At 44.2% G+C, this 20317-nt stretch overlaps 1 protein-coding gene across 3 annotated transcripts in view; it reads right to left on the reverse strand.

Moving 5' to 3' along the window:
- Positions 1-17255, reverse strand: part of FAM110B (family with sequence similarity 110 member B) — a 176933-nt gene extending 159678 nt beyond the window's left edge. For all 3 annotated transcript variants that reach the window (XM_060201000.1, XM_060201003.1, XM_060201004.1), the window contains exon 1: positions 16917-17255. The gene's annotated coding sequence lies outside the window, so the exon portion shown is untranslated. The remainder of the gene's footprint in view (positions 1-16916) is intronic.
- Positions 17256-20317: the final 3062 nt, after the last annotated feature.

Here is a 20317-nt window from a genome sequence, read left to right on the forward strand (position 1 = left end):
GTTCAGTGCCTGCACTATGAATCCACTGCTCCTGGGTGCCACTTTTCCCATTTTGTTGCCCTTGTTATTGTTATTGTTGCCATTGCTATTGTTGTTATTAGATAAGATAGAAAGAAACTGAGAGGAGGCAAAGTCAAAGAGGAGAAGAAACAGACAAACACCTGCAGACCTGCTTCACCAACTGTGAAGTGAACCCCCTGCAGGTAGGGAGCCGGGGGCTTGAACCGGGATCCTCACCCCAGTCCTTATGCTTAACTCCATGTGAGCATAACCTGTTGTGCTACTGCCCAGCCCCCAGTTTTCATTTTTTTGTGAAAGCGAGAATCACCTGGCCTCTCACTCATTTTGTATTTCTAATTTTTAATATAGTTTTTAAAAAATCCAAACTAACAAATATGGTTCACATTTTGTCACTTTCATCATATTTCCATGGAAGGATGCTGTTCTCGACTTTACAACTCATTTATATTGCTCCAGGCCCTTGGCGATATTCTGAAACGTAGTGTTGAGCAGATGGTTGTGTGCTTGAAGAAAAGGAAGTGGCAATAACTAAGAGTAAGAGTAGTTTCACTAAGAACAAATCATGCCAAACTAACAGTGTGTGTGTGTGTGAGTGTGTGTGTGTGTGTGTGTTTCTCCCTTAGAGACATTGGGTTTGAAGACCGAAACAATTCTGTGCATTTATACTGGATTTCTGTAATACATTTGGAACATTTCTTCAGAAAATCTAGAGGACTATTTAGAGAACTAGAGTTCTGACTGATGGCATGGCTTTATGATAGCTGGCGGAACATGATTCTCAGAATATCCAGTACTCAAAACTGTGTCAGAATAGATTGGGGGGGGTGTTAGTACCCTTGAGCTTCACATCAAACTTGTTGGATTCGTTGAGGTAAGAGAATCACATCAAACTTGTTGGATTCATTGAGGTAAGAGAATATAAAGCAAAGTCACTTATGAAGAGGCCACGTCTGGTCGGCTTTGCACAGCAGCCATGCTCTACTGAACACAACGTTGAGCACGTGTCTTCCTCTTTTATTTCCGTATTTTGTTTTCTGTAGATAAGATAACGTAAGTGTACACTGCATTTTTTTTTCCATTTCCAAAACTACTAGAGCCACTCTGTTCTGGGGAAAGATAAAGTAAGTTTACTATAACTTAGTGACTCTAAGAAGAAAATCACAAAGGAGCATTAGTTAATATTTCTGGATCATTAACAGGGCACCATCATGGTGAGTCTGGAGCCTCACAGTGCATATATGGGGGCATCCTTTTGCTGGGCATCTGTCTACACACACACACACACACACACACACACACACACACACACACCACCTACCCCAAAAGATCTATGCACATCCTGTTGATTGTTTTATTGATATTAACCAACATATGGAATCAACCCATGTGTCCAGCAGACAAACGGTTAAAGAAGTTGTGGCATATATACACAATAGAATACTACAGAGCTGTAAGAAATAATGATGTGCTCCTTTGCTACAGCAGGAAGGGAGATAGAGGGTATATACTGAATGATAAAATCCAGAAGGAGAGGGATGAATACCAATACCAAATGATCTCCTTCACAAACGGACTTTCAGAAACAAAGCACAGGACAATAACCCAGTGAGTCCTCCATGGATTACATAGTCTATCACAGCTGACTTGGGAACACAGAAGGGGTAAGAGAAGATAACTAAGGGATCTGGGACCCACGCCTCCAGAGCAGGACAAGATGATCAAACAAAGTGGGGAGCTGGGGCTCAAACCTGGGTGCTTGCACACAGTGATGGGTTCCTGCAACTGGGTGCACCACTGCCCGGCACCCCAAACTCCTTTGTTTTTCCAAGTACACTCTAAGTTTTGTTCTGAAGATAGCAGAAAGAAAAGAGCATCCACTACTCCGCTGTCTTCTTGTCTATTTCAAACCAACTCTTAACCCAAAGAAAAACACATAAGGAATCCCCAGGACATAACCACAGCTATCCTTTAGCAACTTTAAAGTAGGAAGGTGAAATAAAAGATGAAATAAAAATTAGAAATGTAGGGGTCCGGGCATAGGGCATAGTGCGAAGCACAAGAACTGGCTTAAGGATCCCCTTCTACCCCTGTCTCCCCACCAGCAGGGGAGGTCACGTCACAAGCTGTGAAGCAGGTCTGCAAGTGTCTTTCTCTCCTCCTGTCTCCCCCCCTCCATTTCTCTCTGTCCTGTCCAACAACATTGACAGCAATAACAATAATAACAACAACAATGATAAACAACAAGGGCAACAAAAGGGAAAAAGATGACCTCCCGGAACAGTGGATTTGTAGTGCAGGAACCGAGCCCCAGCAATAAACTTGGAGGCAGAAAAAACAATAAAAAATATACATGGCGGGATGTTGGGCAGCCCCCTTGCTCTGATGCTGTGGTCTATTTACATAATCATTGTTTTGCCTGAGACCCACCCTGCCTGCAGGGTATTAGTTAATCCCACTGGTTAGAACCTTCACAACAGCTGCTATGGAAGCTTTCTACCTTCGCACTCTTTTCTCCACCCCCTCTCCTAGCCATTTCCTTTTCCCACTTGGCACTTCCGGTTGAAGATATATATAAAGGCATTGTCTCTGGTCAATAAAGGCATGGCACTGTGTTCACCCTCCGCCATGAGTTCCTGGTTCCTTTCCTGAGTCGCTGAGTAAGCAGCAGCCCAGATTGGCTCCAATCTAGTTCTCTCCAGCCCAGAGAGCACGTGCCCAGGGAAGAAACACCCACAACACTTGCCGGGAGCTGGAGTGGGGGGACAGTGTCATCATAGCTGATTAAGCACATGTAGTACAAAGCATAAGGATCTATACAAGAATCCCAGTTCAAGCCCCCAGCTCCCCACCTGCAGGAAGGTCTCATCACCAGAGGTGAAGTAGGTCTGCAGGTATCTCTCTGTCTCTCACCCTCTTTATCTCCCCCTCTTCTCTCAATTTCTCTCTGCTCTAATAAAAAATGGGAAAAATGCCCTCCAGGAACAGTGGATTCATAGTAACTGACAGCATTGAGTGATAACAATGGAGGAAAAATAGTAATAAAAAAATAAATGAACAAACAGAAATAGTACTTAGAGAATGGTCCCTGGTCTTCACACTCTGGAAGTCAGATCATTCAAACAACATAGGGAAATGACACTTTTTCGAAACAGCAGACCAAACTCCTGAAAGACTTTAATTCTATTATAAGAATGGTAGTTGATTTACACGCATCAAGTTGACAGGGTCACAAAGGCATCCAAATACCTGGTGAAACTTTATTCTTGCTGAGTCTGTAAGAATATTCCTACATAGGATTAACATTTTTCAATTTTATTATATATATATTATATATTAATATTTATTTATTCTCTTTTGTTGCTCTTGTTTTATTGTTGAAGTTATTATTGATGTCATTATTGTTGGATAGGACAGAGAGAAATGGAGAGAGAAGGGGAAGACAGAGACAGACAGAGAGCGAGAGAGACACCTGCAGACCTGCTTTACTGCTTGTGAAGAGACTGCCCTGCATGTGGGGAGCCAGGGGCTTGAACTAGGATCCTTGTACAGGTCCTTGCATTTTGTGCCACCTGCGCTTAACCTGCTGTGCTACTGCCCAACCCCCTATTTTATGTATTTTTATGAGAGACCAAAATACCATCTTGCCCATTTATAATGTTCTTTTCACAGGTTGTAGCACTCTTGGTTGAGCGCACATGTTACAATGCACAAGGACCCAGGTTCAAGCCCCCAGTCCCCACCTGCAAGGTGAAAGCTTTGCAAGTGGTGAAGCAGTGTTGCAGGTGTCTCTGTCTCTCTCCCTCTCTATCACTCCCTTCTCTCTCGATTTCTGGCTGTCTCTATCCAATAAATAAATACAGATAATAAAAATTAAAATAGGGGGCTAGGCAGCAGCATAGCAGGTTAAGCATACCTGGCACAGAGCACAAGGACCTGCATAAGGATCTGGGTTCAAGCTCCCCTACAGGGAAGTCACTTCACAGGCGGTGAAGCAGGTCTGGAGGTGTCTTTCTCTCCCCCTCTTTGTTTTCCCCTCCTCCCTCAATTTCTCTCTGTCTTATCCAACAACAACAACAATAGTAACAACAACACAGATAAACAACAAGGGCAACAAAAGAGAGAAAAATAGCCTCCAGGAGTAGTGGATTGGTAGTGTAGGCACCAAGCCCCAGCAATAACACTGGAGGCAAAAAAAAAAAAAAAAAAAATTAAGTAGAATATTCTTTTTATTCTTATCTGATTTTTATGTGGCTCTGGACACCGAATTCTGGGCTTACCATATAAAAAGCATGCACTCTACTGCTAAGAAACCTTCCAACCCCTCAAAATTGCATCTGAATAGAAAGACTGAGTAAGGAAGTTTGCCTACCCCAGCCCCAGCATGGATGGACCTCATCTAATCTGATGAGGGCCTGAACACAATAATGGGCAGACAGGAGCATCCCATGTCTTTCTGACTGGTTGCGCTGATAAATCTCTTTTCCCTTGCCCTCAGGCTGACACTTATAACAGCAGCTTTCTTGGATCTCCGGTTTGCAGTCGCCAGGGAGTGGAACCTCGCCACTTCCATAACCTCTAAATTCCCTGTAGCAAATCACCTTTAGGTACATAGACAAAGATAGAAGCAGAGATCGAGTTTTCTATTGGTCCGATTTATTTGGAGACTTCTGATACAAAATATACGACAGTAATGAATACTGTCAAGTGAAAAGTCCAAGGTAAAATAAACAGATTTAAGTCCTTCAGACACACATAATCAAAGGATTTTGATAATATCTTCGTATGCTGACTTAAAATGAAAAGGCTGTGCAATGAATGCAACACGCATTATGCACGCCACAGGGAGAAGAACCTGTTTAAGAACAGACCTATTAGTTGTATCTTCAAGGTCCCGTAAGAAAGGACCTAAGAGGGAGTAAGGCGGTAACGCAGTGAGTTAAGTGCACGCAAAGTGCAAGGACCGGCCTAAGGATCCCGGTTCGAGTTCCCGGCTCCCCACCTGCAGAGGAGTCGTTTCACAGGTGGTAAAGCAGGTCTGTAGGTGTCTAGCTTTCTCTCCCCCTCTGTCTTCCCCTCCTCTCTCCATTTCTCTCTGTCCTATCTAACAACGACAACATCAATAACAACAACAATAATAACTACAATAATAAAAACAAGGGCAACAAAAGGGAAAATAAATTTAAAAAAAAAAAGGACCTAACAGCAGCAGTGTCCCCTTACTCTACATTCAGTAAATGGTTAAAGGTTGGGGGTGGGGGGGCGCTGGGTGGTGACACACCTGATCAAGTGCACATAGTACTAAGCACAAGAATATGCACAAGGACCTGGGTTCAAGCCCCTGCTCCCTACCTGCAGGGAAGACATTTCACAAGTAGTGAAACAGATCTTCAGGTGTCTACCTTTCTCCCTCTCCTCTCGAATGAAAAAGGGGGGGGATGGCCACCAGAAACAGTGGATTCATAGTGTTGGCACCGAGTCTAAGCGATAACCATGAAGGGAAAGAAAGGAAGGAAGAAAGAAGGAAGAGATGGAGGGAGGGAGAGAGGGAGGGAGGGAAAGAGACTTCCTAATGAAATAGTGTCTACTTAGACTTAGAGACCCTCCTCACCTACTTGCTATTACACTTCCCTCACTCACTCCAAAGCTAACCTTATCAAAGCAAGGACTGCAAAAGCTGAATAAGGGCAAGAGACTGGCATACTTTACCAATGACTCTTTAGTCACTATCAGGCCTCCTCATCAGCTGGGACCCTATTCGGGGAGTCCTGAGATTCCCAAACAGACATGATGGGCCTAGACCTCGAATAAATCCCTCTCCTCAATATCACCAGTCATCTCTATCAGGAACAGCACAATAGACCCCTTTATGACCCCCACAGGACCTTGCCCTCCACTTAGATCAACAACAGTAGAGAATGTTCCATCCTCTGAAGGGAGGATGGACAACATAGTCTGTGCTCCACCTGAGGAAGATGGGTCCTGATATTGGGGCAGCTTGGAACATTCCTACACATGACCACAGAATGTGAGCTCAGATCTACAGGGATGCAGAGGTCACACAGGCTCCTCAGCTGATTATGGGCCCCAGATCACATCAAATCAATGAGATTCTGATGGTGGAAATTGTGTGAAGTTGTCCCCCTCTTATCTTATGGTTTTATCAATGTTTTCTTTTATAAATAAATAAAAAAACAAAAAGAAAAGAGAGTGCTTGGAGAAGTAGTTACCGTCATGATCAAAATGAGCCTCTGAAAAGTAGCTTTCATCTTACAGTTCCTCTGATAAGGACCTTCTGGAACTTCTTCCAGTTTCAGCTGTTTCTAGAAAAGCTGTGAGCCGCAAACATCACAGAGCAACTAACCCCAGTCTGGTTCCTGGGCATTCTGCAAACGTCGTACTAACGATGTACCAACAGTCTTATAAAGCGGGCACGGCAATTATACCGACTTGCAAAGAAGGAAACTGAGGTTTTCAGAAGCCACAGCAACCTGCTTGACATCACAGAACCAAAGGTCTCTCAGCAACTGAGGAACCCATTTGTTGTCCAAGCCCTGACCTGTTGCCTTCCCAGCAGCGTAAAGAGAAATGAAGCTTGTCACTCCCACAGGTTCTGCCACTCTGAGTCCATGTCTCCCCTTGGGGCTGATGAACCTGGGCTGCCCCACTTTCCTGGACCTCCTCCAGTATGTAGAAGGCACAGTGCATATGGCAGTAAGGGAAGCAGCAATTGCCTCGGCTGCATGCTTTGAAAACATTAGGATGACTACTTCCACCCAATGCAATTCACTACACAAACTTCTAACCTTGACAGTAAGGAGGATTCAAATACAGTGTCCAACTTGCAGCAGTTATATACAAAGAGTAACAGGGTCCGGTGGTGGTGCACCTTGTTGAGCACACATTATAATGCTCAAGGACCAGGGTTCGAGCCCCCGGTCTACACCTGCAAGGGAAAATCTTTGTGAGTGGTGAAGCAGTGCTGCAGGTGTCTCTCTGTCTCCCCCTTCCCTCTCAATTTCTGGCTGTCTCTATCCAACACATATAGATATATTTTTTAAAGAAATAAGTAAATAAAATAAAAAGAGAAATAAAATACAAATGGGTATATCTTCTCAGCTTGATTTTCAGCATATAGTGTACTTACAACAATTCGGAGATGTTGTGATGCAGTATACTAGCCCACCACAGCGCTCGCTGACCTCAGCCCTGGTGACAAAGCAAGCAGTTATCTGCGCAAATGCGCAATGGGCTGTGGATGGATCCGGTCTGTGCAAATGCACAAGGCATTGTGGGTGGACGAACAGACTTAAATGCACAGCTGAATCTGACCGTAGCGCAGCGGATTAAGCGCATGTGGCGCACAGCGCAAGGACAGGTGTAAGGATCCCAGTTGGAGCCCCCCGGCTCCCCACCTGCAGGGTGGTTTCTTCACAGGCAGTGAAGCAGGTCTGCAGGTGTCTATCTTTCTCTCCCCCTCTCTGCCTTCCCCTCCTCTCTCCATTTTCTCTCTGTCTTATCCAACAACCAACAACATCAACAATAACAATAATAACCACAGCAAGGCTACAACAACAAGGTCAACAAAAGGGGGAACAAATGGCCTCCAGGAGCTGTGGATTCATGGTGCAGGCACTGAGCCCCAGCAATAACCCTGGAGGCAAAAAAAAAAAAAAAAAAAAGCACAGCCAACCAGAAGTCTGCTTGTTTTTGACTGCTGCTGCTTCTCCTGGTCAGACACATCTCAGCTGAGGCTGTTGGAGGTGCCTGCCCACTGTGGCTGCTTCTCCCGGAACTGAACAGGTATGACAGCTAGCTAGCCGGTAAACTCTTAAGACTCCTCTACAGCCATGAGCTACCTACACCTCCTGATAAGTGTTTATTTCTTGGGACTGAGCTTTTGATAACTACTCATGGACTTGATGGACCTAGCGCTCTTTATGCAATGCCATGACTCAGATTCAAACTTATGCTGCTGTGGCCACAACACAGACCACTAACCACTATACCATCACAGGGAGCTATAGAGGATCCTAGAGCATTCTTCTTTTTTTTTTTTTTAATAAATTTTTATATGTATTTATTTATTCCCTTTTGTTGTCCTTGTTGTTTTATTGTTATTGTAGTTATTATTGATGTCGTCGCTGTCGGATAGGACAGAGATAAATGGAGAGAGGAGGGGAAGACAGAGAGGGGGAGAGAAAGACAGACACCTGCAGACCTGCTTCACCACCTGTGAAGCGACTCCCCTGCAGGTAGGGAGCCGGGGGCTCGAAACGAGATCCTTACACAGGTCCTTGTGCTTTGTGCCATGTACGCTTAACCCGCTGTGCTACCGCCCAACTCCCCCCTAGAGTGTTCTTAACCCCTGCGGATAACTGCTTATTTTGCAGGTCCTAAAGTATATGTCCCATACCTCTGTTCTGCCCTAATACAACCTTGATTCATTTAAACCTACTCCAAGCTGCCCCTCAGCCGAATCCATTATGCACCGCAGCCTAAAGCCCCTTTTAATTTTATTTACAACACTGAGACATAGCCATTTTCCCATTTTGATAACTGAAATCAGGATCCATATCACTGCAGGTGGTACATCACAGATAAACTGGCAATTGTATTTTTTTCCTTAGCAATTTTAAAATAATGGTGCGCTTTAAGATCAGTAGTATGCTAGATGAGGAAGAATTCAGAATTCTGGAAACACCAGGTCACTTCCATCCCTAATTTACTTCCAGTCCAACTGGCACTGGTCACCACAGCTTTTACCAGGCTCCCTGCTTCCACTCTTTCCCAGAAATCCATTCTCCACAGGACAGGCAGAGAGAACTGCCAAATTCATAAATTAACAGCCTGGCCCCTCCTTGTGTCTTAACCTCCAGTAGCACCCACTTCATTCAGTATAAGCATAATGCTCCCCTGCTTCTTCGCCTGCTACCTGCTATTCTCTGCAGAGACTAGTTTTACCTGCCACTGGGCCTTTGCACAGGCCTCTCTGCCCAGTTTGTTGCCATTATCTCTTGGGCTGATTTACTTCTTGTCATAGTGGGGTCTTATCACTGGAGGCTGACTTTCTTAAACAGAAGAAGAGACAGAGAGGTAAAGAGATGTGTGTGTGTGCTGGGGTGGGGGGGGGGGATATAGGGAAGGAAGAGGCAGGCAGGCAGAAAAAAGCAAAGACACTGTAGCACCAAAGCCTTCCCCCAGTAAAGTGGGCACAGGCTTGAACTTGAGTCCTACATATAGCAAAGCAGGTGTCCTTCTGGGTAAACCCTCTTATCATCTCTGTTGTTCTTTTGCTCTCTCTCTCTCTCCCCCACTCTCTCTCTCTCTCCTTCTCCCCCCCCCTTTCTATTTATTTATTTATTTTACCAGTGTACTGCTCAACCCTTGCTTACAGCACCTTGCGGGACTGAGCCTGGGGCCTCTGGGGCCTCAGTCAACAAAGTCTTACTTGTGTCTCAGCTCAAACAATCTCCACAAAAACCTTCCAGACAACCAAGCTCAGACAGAACTCATAAGTTCATTCTTGACTGCACTTATTACTGTTTTAAATAAGATTTTCATATTACATGTAACGATGGGTATACACTCAGAGAAATGGATCATTAGGCAGTTCTGTCTAGGCTATATGATATAGCTTAATGTGACCACCACTGAATATGGTGTGTATATATGGGTTGTCACTGACTGAAACATTATTAAGAGATGGTGACTATTTCCTTATTGTTTATTTCCTCTGTATATTATGCTGTAAAGCCTCAAAGAAGCAGGACGAGATCTTTCCTGGCCACTGCTTATTTATAGCACTAGCCATATAATAATATGGCTACAAACATCTAGTAATATAGTAACAATACTAAAATAAATTACTAAACTACATTCCCTCTTATTTTTATAAGATTTTATTTATATTATTAATTAGGAAGACAGAAGAAGAAAGAACCAGACATCACTGGGGTACATGTGTTGCCGGGGACTGAACTCAGGACCTCATGCTTAAGGGTCCAGATATTTATCCATTGCTCCACTGCCAGGACCAGCTATGTTCTCTTTTTTCTTTTGTTTTGATTTTTGTCAATGCTGGGGCTTCACCACTCTGGGCCAGTTCCCCCCCGCCCCCCAGATAGAAAGAAAGAAAGAAACAGACAGGCAAAGGGAGAGAAAAAGGCACCACAACATGGAAGGTTGCCCTCAGTGTGGCAGGTGGGCTATCTTGTAAGCCCAAAACTACATTCTTGTGAGTAATGTCATTACATTATAGCAAATGGGGTTAAAAAATAATCACTGGGCAAGAATGATAATTTAGAAACATATCTTACCGTAATTGTTCCGAGAAGAGAAATTTTTAAAAATGAACTAAATTCCTAATGTGGGGAAAAAATGCTTTGCATTACAACATAATTGCTTCAAAATTTCCCACTATTTCTGAAACTATATTTGTAAAGAGTTTTATCTGGACAGTTTCAAAACCCACTGATATTACACTGATGTGTAAAACACCACAGAATTCTTATCATTCTTCCAGAAACCTGTCTGCCAAGTGACATATTGTTTCTTTTTGCTTATATTCACCTTTGAACTTCTCACTGATGTGTTTACAATTTTCAAACCCCAGCTTTAACAACAGTTTATAATTCTTTAATCATTCACATGGTCATTCTTTTTGTCACCAAACACACTCCAAGAAGTAGTTTGCTTCGTCTACTTAAGTTTCCAGAAATACAAACAAAAAGCAGAACTCATGGCTTTGGATGATGAATTCTTATTCGATGCTGCTTATAAGACTCCAACTGCAAAATACTAAAAATGTAAAAACAACAAGGGCAACAAAAGGGAATAAATAAAATTAAATTTAAAAAAAAAATGTAATACACACACACACACACACACACACACTCCTGTCTCACTAGGAGGAGGAAACCTAAGATGTCAGCAGAGGCATTTATTTGTATGGTTTCAGTTCATCAATTTTAGTATCACAAACGATCGATCATTCAGAAACAAATCCAGTTTTGCAAGCAGGATAAAAATGTCTCCAACAGTAGAGAAGCTCTGCCTTCATTTCACTTACAAGATTGTTTGAATGGTGACATCCACAAACAAAAATTAAGTTTCATACTCTTTTTCCAATATCATTCCATAAGTTCTTTCAAAGTTCATATTCAATACTGCATTTAGCTTCTTTGAAAAACACATTGGAGACCACCTAAATCAGTTACTTGAATAGTACACTGCTTCCAAACCAGGCTTTGAGTGAATTGAAGGAAGCTTTGGTGTTGGTCTGTGGTCTTCTCCCTTGTCTCTCTCTCTCTCTATCTATCTCTATCTAAAGAAAAAAAAGGGGGGGGGCAGGAGGCCAGGTGGTGGTGTCCCTGACTAAGAGAATACATTACAATGTGCAAGGACCCAAGTTCAAGCCCCTGGTCTCCCAGCTGCAGGAGAAAAGCTTCACCAGTGATGGAGCAGGGCTGCAGGTGTGTCTGTCTCTCTATCTCCCCCTTTCCTCTCAATTTCTCTGTCTCTATTCACTAATAACTAAAAGAGAAAGACATGCTGGGTATAATTTGTTTTTGTTTGGGGTTGTTTTATTTGTTTGTTTATTGTTTGTCTGGGTTTTTGCCACCAGGATTATTGCTGGAATTTGGTATCTGCAGAACTCCACCATGTCCTGGGGCCATCTTTCCCCTTTTCCTTTCTGATACACGGTGAGAGGGGGAGAGACAAGAGACAAGGAGAGAGACCTGCAGCACAGCTTTGCCGTTTGTGAATTTTACCCAGCTACAGGCAAGGAACAGCATCCTAAATCCTGTCCATGCACAGTACTATGTGAGCTCTACAGACTACAGGGCCACAGCCAGGCCTTGGTATGTTCTTTCAAAGAATTCTCAAATACAACCTTGTTTTGCCTCCAGGGTTATTGCTGGGGCTTGGTGCCTATTCTAGGAATCCACATAGACACACGCAGACCTGCTTCACTGCTTGTGAAGCAACCCCCCCACCCCCCACCACTCCCACCCCTTACACACCTGCAGGTGGGGAGCCGGAGGCTCCAACCAGGATCCTCCCGAGGGTCCTTGTGCTTCTGCACTTATCCTGGTGCGCTACCGCCTGGCCCCCTCAAATACGACTTTGTGTATTTATTTAATAAATATGTTTTTCTTGGTTGAGTCATGGACTTGCAGAGTTTCAGAGTATTCGTCCTGAGTATTAATTCTTACTGCCTCACACCAGGAATCAGAGAAATGATGAAAATTTGAATAAAAATATCACACCCTAGGAATCTGTCTTCTTTAATGAAGTCAAGATGTAAGTATGTTACTAATTATGTTTCTCCTAAAAATTAAGTATTAAAAAAAAAAAAATCAAGGGTGGCCAGGCAGTAGAGCAGCCTGTTAAGTGCACAAAGTACTAACCCTACTCTCATCTGCTCTGTTCCTACTTGCCGGCTCCCATTTATTAAACATTTTGTCCTGCTTTCTATCTTACTGCCTTTCAGCCACCAAGCTGCAGATGCTGCTGTGAGCCCATCCTGACTTGCCTGGACAAATGACCTCACCAATGCTTCCTGGAACCTCACCTTTCCAGAGACCTACCCACCAAGGGAAAGAAAGAAACAGGCTGGAGGTCTGGATTGACTTGCAATCACCCATATCTAGCAGAGAAGCAACTATAAAAACCAGAACTCCCACTTTCTCTACCCAAAAAAAAAAGAAAAGAAAAGAATTCTGGTCCATACTCCCAGAGGGGTAAATGAAAGGAATTCTGTACCCCCATTCCACCAGGATCTGAAGTACTTGTCACCAAGAATCTTATTTTTATATCATCCCTGAAAGGGGAAGCAATTCTGGAAAACAACAGAGAAAGCCAGGCACTGTTTCTCTTATCTGACAGAGAAGAGGAAAAAAAAAAAAAAAAGGGAAAGACCCACCAGAAATAGTAACAGGTGTAGCAGTGACTTAGGATGGTTAAAAAAGTGGGGGTGGGGGTGGGGGGTGAAGTGTGTATATATATATATATATATATATATATATATATATATATATATATATGTGTGTGTGTGTGTGTGTGTGTATATATACAGACACACACATACATAGATATAGATAGTTATAGAATCAGCCTGTATTGGTGACCTTGGGAGAACTACTGCAGTTTCCAATGGAAGGGATGGGGACACAGAGCTCTGGTGGTGGGAACCGTATGGATTATACCCCTATTATCTTTGAATTTTATAAATCAATATCAAATCACTAATTAAAAAAAGAAAGGAATTTTAAAAAGTAGGAGATGTAACAGGCAGGTTTTTTGTCTTTTAAGTTTGTTTCTAAAAAGACAGTTAGATAAGAGGGTGTCTCTGTACAGTGGAAAGATGTGAGAGGAAGGCAGCTACAAATGGCCCCTTGAAATCTCCACCACACACCTGTCTCCTGCCAGCAGCAAAGGCAGCACCACCTACAGCCATGGTGTGGCTGCAGCAGCCTGCTCCTGGGGGCCCAAAGAGTTAATGCCATGCCTTTGCTTGGCTAAGTAAACTGTTGAAGAATGAAAAAGATGTCCCTTCAAAGGTAAAGGAGGAGTGGGGAGAATCTCAAAATGCAAGCAATCTCATGACAATCTTGTGAAATATCTAAGTAGAGAACATAATTCTTCAGTGACTGACACCAGGCAGTGAAGGAATACTAGTTTATCTTAGCTTGTTAGACTGTAAGTGTCGATCTCCAGATTTGAAAGCTTGGATTCTATGCACGGGTGGATAAATATCTATCACATAAAATTATCTTTCCCCCCCCTCGATATTGTAATTATTCCTATGTTAATTCCCAGCTTTGTGGCTTCTTCATTTCATTTTTCTCCAAAGTTTATTTTACGCTTTTAAAACATATTTTATGTATTTATTTATGAATTATTTATGAAGGAGACATGAGAGAGAGAGAGAGATACCAAAGCACCTATCATTTCTGGTTTATAGTCATGCTGGAGATTGAACCTGGGGCCTTTACTGCCCCAGGCATAAAAGGCTGGTTTTTTTTTTTTTTTTGCATAACCTTTACTCTATCTCCCCCGCCCCTAATTTATCTTTTACTACCTTTTAATACAGTGGGAGTTAGCTGACTGCTCCAGCCAACAGGGCTCATTCTACCAGGAATTGGAAGTATTTTCCTGTATTGAAAAGAACAATGGGACTTGGGTCAGTCTTCAGAGTCCAAGCTGCCCTTGCTCTCTGGGCTTCTCTATACCTTAAGGACACTGAGGTCTTCTCATTGTGAAGCACACCTAGATACAACTGGGTTAGGGGCTATGTTCTTGCCCAAACAGGTCAACTCTGTACATATGCACATACCCACAGCTCAGTCATCATAAGCAAAACAACAACACAAACCTCAATAGGAGCTCAAAAGACCTGAATGTGAGAGACCCAGGTTCCATTCCAAGACCACTACAGCCACAAATGAGAAATGCTCCTGTTTAAAATAAAGTGTAATCTGGGAGTTAGGTGGTAGCACAGCAGGTTAAGTGCAGGTGACGCAAAGCGCAAGGACCAGTGTAAGGATCCCAGTTCCAGCCCCCAGCTCCCCAACTGCAAAGGGGGTTGCTTCACAAGCAGTGAAGCAGGTCTGCAGGTGTCTGTCTTTCTCTCCCCCTCTGTCTTCCCCTTCTCTCTCCATTTCTCTCTGTCCTCTCCAACAACGACGACATCAGTAACTACAACAATAAAACAATGACAACAAAAGGGAATCAATATTTAAAAAATTTTAAAAACAAGGGCAACAAAAGGGAAAATAAATAAATATTAAAAAAATAAAAGAAAGAAATAAAGTCTAATCTAAAATTAAACCACAACTTACATTGTACCGAAGCAAAGGGTTCTGAGGAAGGAAAGGGCGAGGAACAGGGGTAGAGAGGGGCTTTGGGCTCCTGGTTCATGACTCTGGAAAAGGCCCTAAATTGGGGGTGTTTTACAGACACTCACCACAGAGAGATGAGAAACTGTATCAATGTCTCAACTGTATTGTAAGCCATTAACCCCTCCCACAAAATGATGAAAGAAAATAAACTAAATTAAACCATAAGTTAAAGTAGACTTTAATATAAAAAAAAAAATCCGAGTTTTAGGAAGGAAACTTCCAGAGTTAAAAAATAATGAGCTAATACAAGAGTGGGCTAGTTCTCAGGCCCAGCAGTGCACAGGACTTGCATCCTGTGTGCCCAGGTTTATCCTTCAACGCCATAAATGCTGCAGGAACACTTTACTCTCTGACTCCAAAAGCAGATAAGTCAGTCTCTGTACATATTCTTAACGGGGTTGACATCTACCTAGCACTGCATTCTGAGCACTGTCCTCAGAGCTTGTTACCAGCTGGAAAAAGCAATAGCCACCTCCCTGTTCAAGTAGCAACTTTACCTCTTACTTTACAGTAATGCCACAGACTAAGTGCCATAGGGCCAACCAGCAGAATGTTAAGACACAAAGAATCCTTGCTCACGTGAACTAGCCCGTATGCTCAAACAACTGTGTTAAGAAAGGGGTCCCTTTGAGAGAACAGAAGTTAATGATGTCACAAAATGATTACATGTAAATACAAGCATTTTCCATGGGTTGACTCTAAATGTAAACTGGGAGAAATGAGTGACTAAATATTTTCACACCAACAGGGGGCAATGGAGAAAATGGATGGCATGCTATCCATCTTGCAAAAAAAAAAAAAAAAAAAAAAGCTTACTCTATTTCCCTGCATAAAAACAGACCAATCTGTAGTCTTATAACACAAGTCATGCAATGTTGTCACAGATGTGTGCCAGATTGTACACAGGCCGTAGCCGAGAAAAAAGAAAAAGAAAAAAAAATGTACTTTGCCTGTATCTTACTCAATAGAAATTCTGGTGTTGTTGTTGTTGTGTGTGTGTTTGTGTGTTTTTTTGTATATTTGTTGGGGGCTTTTTTTCCCCCATTGCTTAGAAAATCTAAACAATAACTGCAAAGGGTTAAGAAAACAAGCACCAGGTGTTTTCCAGAGTAATTTAAGCATGCAGAGAAGTTATCTCTGCTTTCCTCCCCACAAGTCTGCATTGAGGGAGAACTGCCGGTGCCATTTACACTGTGCAGCTCCTGTTCTCACAAGAGTCAGAGGGCACTGGGCTGGGCAGCAGGCGGCAGCGGCTTCCCACAGCCTGCAAGTGCTTTTGTTGCCAAGTTATGAGCTCCGAGCTCCGCTTGGTGGTGATGGGGGCAACACAACACGGGTGCTTCGAGGATCATTACATTCTGTTTCAAATCTGTATGCTTTCAAAGAAAAGTACAATTAAAGCCATGGACGACGAGGCTGGAGGGGGTGACTCACAACAAACTTGCGGTGCCCCCCGAGTCTGCATTTCTTGCAGGAACTCCCAGCCGGAGGGATTAAGAGACACTGATACTCCCCAAGTATTTAGTAGCCGAGATTAGAGATGTTGCATGGAGCCATGACTAAGTGGATGGAGTTCCCGTCCCTCCTCCTCCTTCTCCAGCAACAGCAGCCGCAGCCGGCAGGCAGGAGCGCTTTCTGGGCCCCGCGCACCGGCACCCGCATTCGGCATCCGGCATCCCGCATCCCGCATCGCAGCGCGGTCAGCCCGGGGGTCCCGTCCAGTCCTCGGCCACAGCGTCCGGCCTCCCCTGCCCTGCAGGCCAGCACCCGGGGCGCAGCAAGCGCCCAGAGCGCCGCGCCTCCTCCCCCTGCCCCGGAAAGTCGGTCAGGGACGATCTGCAGTGCCCTAGGCCGGTCTGGACCGAGACCAGAACCGAGCGGGAGGCTGCGGCTCCGCACCCCGCGGCCCCTCGGGGCGAGCGCGCCTTGGGCATTGTCCGCACCAGGGACCCGGCCGCCCGCCGCCCGCCGCTCACTCTCCTGCAGCCTTACCTCGCTCGCTCCCCGGCCGCGGAAGGTGCGGCCCGATCGGGGCGCCGGGCCGGCGCGGTCGGTCGCTCGGGGTCCGCGGGGAACCCGCGCGCTGCAGCCGAGACTCCCCGCCGCCTACCGCGCGCGGCCCCGGGCGCGGAGAAGAAGATCCGGGCGGCCGAGCGGGCCCGAGACTCGCGGCCACGGAGGGCCCAGCTGGCGGCGGCGCGATGGTTCGGGCTCCGCCGAGAGGGAGGGCTCAGGCTGGCTTCCCCGGAGATGGAGGGAGGGAACTTGGAGGAGTTGCAGCGACCGAGAGCGCGTGTCCCCGTGGAGTGTGCACGCCCCCGCCGCGCCCCGCCCCGCCCCGCCTCCATCCTGCCCTTTCCCCTTCCCCATCCCCATCTCCGTCCCCACCCCCTTCCCGCTGACCCGCCTCCCTGGACCTGCTCCCCCCCCCCCATCTCATCGCATCGCATCCCCCACCTCCCCGCCCACCATCCCCAAAACTTCCCTAGATCCCACCTCTAGCTCCACCTTCAAAGTCTGGCCACCTCCCCACTCCCACGGAGTGAAGAATCCACTGGATTTCCAACACCAGCAAATCCCGGATCACGTGCAACACTGGAGACCTGGAGCCTGTTTATGAAAGTGACAGCCCCACCTGATACACAACCTATCCTGAAGATACTTTGCCCCGACAACATTTTCTGTTGACTCAGATGGGCTATTTTAGTATTATAGGCTTAAATTCTGAAGGCAGGTTTAAGAAAGAAGAAAAAACTGTTCGAGGAAAGCGGTAAATAATATATGTAACCTCAAAGCAGGTTATAAAGCCCTTAGAGTATAGATCAGCTGACATTAAAGAAAGAAAAAACTGTTCGAAGAAAGCAGTAAATAATATTTAAAAGATAAATATACCTCAAAGCAGTATATACAGCCCTTAGAGTATAGACCAGCTGACGTTTCAAAATGAAGCAAGCATTTTGGGATACTTCATTATCTGTCTCACAATGTAGTGATTATTGCGTTTTATCTTTAAACTTGCTATAATGCCTTGATTGATTTTTTTTTTTTTTGAGGCGGTTCTTTTTGGAAAACCAAAAACCACATTCTCTTATAAGTTTTGCTATTGGGAACTTTTAAAAAATGAAGATGATTGAATTCCAAGCACATTTCTTCTCAACAATATTTAGCAAGGTTTTGTTTTCTTTTTCCTATCTCTAGTACATTTGGAATGCAATTACATTCAGCCCACTTCTCAGAAAACCCCTCTCTGTTTGAATTGTGTGACTCCTGTTTCATTCTGGTTCATAAATCATTCGATAAATCAGACTCAAATTTATATAATAAATTGTTGGTCATCTTGCAAGATAGACATTTTAAGAAAATGATACAATAGTAGGCTTAAAATGGAACTTTCTTTTGGCATATAAATGCATCCCATGTGACCATAGATTGTGCTGTGGTTTCCATTAACTGTAGAAGGAAGTTATTTTTCTGTCATCCACATAGCAAAAGGAAACAGCTTCTCTCAAACCAAAATATACTTTTGAAAAATGAAAATTAGGGCCAGGGGAGACAGTACAGTGGTTTTTGAATCAGATTTTCGTGCCTGAGGCTCTAGAGGTGCCAGGTTCAATCCCAGGCACCACCATGGGCCAGAGCTGAGCACTAAACTGGGATGATGATGATGGTGGTGGTGGTGGTGATGGTGTTTGTGGTGATAGTAATCATATATTAAACTTCTTTGCCTTAATCTCTTCCTTTCATGAATTGTTCCCTCTGGCTGGGTATAACTAGACCAGTCAATCTCTTTGAGATTGTGATGGGCATGTGACACAGTCTGCCAATCAGAATGGATCTCATTCCCTGAGCACAAAGGTTGGGAAAGGATGGGTACTGATCGAAGGGGTCCCCCAAGACTGATTTGACAGCTTCTGAGATGATGCTTTGGATTCCTGTGGCAGCTGAATATCACCAACCAAAGAAGGTCAAACCCTAGGCAAGTCAACTGAGCAATAAAGAGTCCTGAGTCATAAAGGAGTCTCTATTGCCCGTCATGTCTGAAGCAAGTCAAAACCCTTGAATTGCTGAAGGAATACACAAATCCATTGTCTTTCTAGACTGTGCAGTTCTAACTTATATTTCTCTCCCAGACACTTAAAAGTGCAGAAAAGATTACCTTATGCTCTCTCATCTAAAAGTCAAGAATTTAGCCAAGTTTAAGGTTCTCTGCCACCTATGTTAATTCCTTCTTAAAATATTCTATTTCCTTATTTATTTATTTATTTTTGAATCAAGACAGAGAGAAAGGGGAGATAGAGAGGGAGGGAGAAAGAGAGATACCTGCAGCACTGCTTTACCACTCAGGAAGCTTTCCCCTGCCAGTGGGGACCGGGGTTTCAAACAGGGTCCTTGTGCATGGTAATATCTGCAGTCAATTGAGTATGCCCCAAGTTATTTCTGGATAATAAAGTATTTGCCAAGGAAAGATAAGGATCTCATTTAGGTAGTATTATTGTCCAATGTATATTTATTATTATCACATTGCCCTCGTCAATACTGAAAATTAGTCAGTGATGTGATTAGACACTCAGAAAGAAAACTATAAAATATCTAAACCAGGACATCTCAGTAATTTTTATTTTATCAAATTCTCAAAAAAAAAAAAAGTGCCTTTATGGGAGTCGGGCGGTGGCGCAGTGGGTTAAGCGCACGTGGCGCAAAGCGCAGGGACCAGCGTAAGATCCCGGTTCGAGCCCCCGGCTCCCTACCTGCAGGGGAGTCGCTTCACGGGCGGTGAAGCAGGTCTGCAGGTGTCTATCTTTCTCTCCCCTCTCTCTCTGTCTTCCCCTCCTCTCTCCATTTCTCTCTGTCCTATCCAACAACAAAGCAACGTCAACAATGGCAATAATAACCACAACGAGGCTGCAACAACTAGGGCAACAAAAAGGGGGAAAAATGGCCTCCAGGAGCGGTGGATTCATGGTGCAGGGACCGAGCCCAGCAATAACCCTGGAGGGGAAAAAAAAAAAAGTGCCTTTATAAACGTAATGTTTCCTAGTAGAGGGTTTTCTCTTTTCTGCACTGAAAATGTTAAGGCTTGTTGTAGACTTAGAGAAATTGTTGAAACTAGTTTGTTTTATTGGAATTTTATTGTGCTGAGTATTTCTCAAGAGAAGTGGGCTATTGGCCTATGCTTGGAATTCTTTTGCTTCACAGTTCTGTTTTTTTTTTATTCCCTTTTGTTGCCCTTGTTGTTTTATTGTTGAAGTTATTATTGTTGTTGTCGTCGTTGTTGGATAGGACAGAGAGAAATGGAGAGAGGAGGGGAACACAGAGAGGGGGAGAGAAAGACAGACACCTGCAGACCTGCTTCACCGCCTGTGAAGTGACTCCCCTGCAGGTGGGGAGCCGGG

The sequence above is a fragment of the Erinaceus europaeus genome, chromosome 1, assembly GCF_950295315.1.
Source record: "Erinaceus europaeus chromosome 1, mEriEur2.1, whole genome shotgun sequence".
Lineage (NCBI taxonomy): Eukaryota > Metazoa > Chordata > Mammalia > Eulipotyphla > Erinaceidae > Erinaceus > Erinaceus europaeus.